Source organism: Hyposmocoma kahamanoa, unplaced genomic scaffold, assembly GCF_003589595.1.
Source record: "Hyposmocoma kahamanoa isolate Upper Pololo Valley unplaced genomic scaffold, ASM358959v1 64, whole genome shotgun sequence".
Lineage (NCBI taxonomy): Eukaryota > Metazoa > Arthropoda > Insecta > Lepidoptera > Cosmopterigidae > Hyposmocoma > Hyposmocoma kahamanoa.
In genome coordinates this window covers 2013309-2015710 of record NW_020653852.1, presented here as the reverse complement: position 1 = coordinate 2015710, position 2402 = coordinate 2013309, and the positions used below count along the sequence as shown (strand labels likewise).

Genomic DNA, 2402 nt, shown 5'->3' with positions numbered 1-2402 from the left:
TTCCAAGAACTTCGCAAACACTTTGTGTGTGGTAAACATTTTGAGAAAAGGTTTTTCGCATCGACACGCGATAGAGTCCGTCTTTGTCCCGACGCCTATCCATCATTGTTTTCTGATAGCGAGATATCCAGTGGTATTCCTCAATCTTGTGTCTTGATGGTCCATATAAGAGAAAAATATATAAAATAATCTTTTTACTCATTTATACTGATAATAAGTGACGAACGAATATATCGCGACCTCGATGGCCTAACGGTTTACATTGTGGGCGCTGGATGAAAGGTCCCGGGTTCGATTCCAGGTAAAATCAATTTGGGAAAACTTTTCTAAATAGGTTCTGCTGTGGGTGTTCTGGGAAGCGCCTCAGGTTTTCGTTGCTCTGGCTTGTAGTACAGACAACTCCCTAGTTTGAGACTAGGCAATTGGTGTGGTTGTCAAAAAAACCACACAGGTTATAGATATATAGATATTTAGACTAATGCTGCTACTGTTGAAGATACATGAAAACTTAGTTGTGATTATGTTTTTTTTTTCAGAGGATGTTAAACCTGACCTTAGTTATGGCAGTAAACGTAAACATATTGATCAAACTTATTGTTTACCATGTGACCCAGAGAAACAATCTAAAACTGCCTCCGGTGAGTGATACATTTATTAATATTAAAGCGAGCTGGCAGTCCTGCTGGCTTGTTTGTCAAATTAGATATTGATACCTAAAGAGATCAAATCTGAAATGACAAAGCATCACCTACATTGATTAAGTTGTTCTCAATTAAAAAGCCCATTTGCAGACAAATAACATGAAATTTTATAAATATAATATGGTGTTTATGTAAATATCCAATAACATAAATATATCTTGCAAATAGTAACCCACTACACCTCACCATACCATGCAAATGATTTATATCTTTTACAATAAGATTGCTGCTTAATACTATGATGTGAATTTGATTTCCTTTTTTTACTTGAGTTTTTCATGCGTACCTGGAACCCCGGGTGTACAAGTGGCATTCAAAGGGTAGCTTATTATTTATTGAAACTTATTTGTATTCGAAACTATTATATTTTAAAACTATGTCATCCATTTTAATTGGATACCTGTTTAAATTCCAGAAACAGCTGTAATTTTAACTTATGCTGAAGACTCAAACAAGCCTTCTACATTGAGATGTCTTGATGGAAATGAAGTTGTAACGAGGAAACCAATAAATAGTAAGTGAAAATGATGTGTGATTGTTTGATTAATATAGTGGAATACTTCCTGAGCCAAGAAACATATATTTATTACTAACTAGTGTTTGAACAAATAGATTTACTGTTTTTTTTGTTTACAGATGAAGTTGTGCATTGCACTCCTAAATTGAAGAGAAGACATCGAGTTGTCTGAGAGGAAAAAGTTGTCACCACACTGTGCAAAACTTTACAAAGAATGTACGAAATCACGACGACAACTCAATTTCCATGTCTGAGCTACATGTTATTAATAAGATTTTAAAAGGCACGTTTGTTAGGTTACAAAAAAAATTATAAGCTTTTAATAAATATAAAACTAAGTTAAAAAATAAGAAAATTAATAAATGATAAGAAAAATATTGTCTTTTTTGTAGCAAACTTCCTTTGACTCCACATTTATTTTTACACTTTTTTTAATATAGACTAACCTCCAGGCCAAAACTCAGTTGATGTCCAAAACGCAAGTATCCATGGTCAAAAGTATTGCGTATGTATAAAAACAAAAAAAACTGTCATGTATGATATATGAGGCTAAATTGTGTCGACTTTTGCTCTATGGGAGTGCCCTATCTGATGCGTTTAGCATCGAAAAGTCTGTGGTCATACATAAAATAGTAGTTATTAACGTAAATATATACTCTTACCATGTAATATACTCTAGTCTCTTAAATGGACCTGTTGTGCTCAGCATTTTATTAATTATTATGATAGGCATGGCATTTTGTGGATATTATTTATTAATTGTTTTATTTATCACCTGATCTTCAGGTAATATTCAAGGGCGCGTCAACTAACGCCATCCATGTTCCTTTAGATAAACTGTTTGTAAGTAGCTGTGTTTATGCAAACTGGGCGCTGTCGTCTATCGTAGTAGAAAGGCAGCCTTACAATGGTCGGATCGTTCCGCGCCGACATATACTTCGAATGGATAGTTACCTTCTCGCAGAAATCACTGTGTGATTAAAAGTAAAAGACAAAAAAATAATATCCGAAAGTATACCATCGACGGTGGAAGTTTGAAATGTCGGAAGGGACATTTTCCCGTACGACAGAATACCCCTTACGTCATTCGGGACATCATCAAAATTATTACCTGTAAATCGAAGGTGGAAGTTTGAAATATCGTAAGGGACATTATGTCTGGGACATATTGTTGTAAGGGAAGA

The 2402-nt window shown here is 34.5% G+C and overlaps 1 long non-coding RNA gene across 1 annotated transcript; it reads left to right on the top strand.

Moving 5' to 3' along the window:
- Positions 1-521: 521 nt before the first annotated feature.
- On the top strand, positions 522-1409 carry LOC113230635. The gene is made up of 3 exons (XR_003310518.1): positions 522-638; positions 1117-1215; positions 1338-1409. It is a non-coding gene; the product is annotated as an uncharacterized LOC113230635 (long non-coding RNA).
- The last annotated feature ends 993 nt before the right edge of the window (positions 1410-2402 follow it).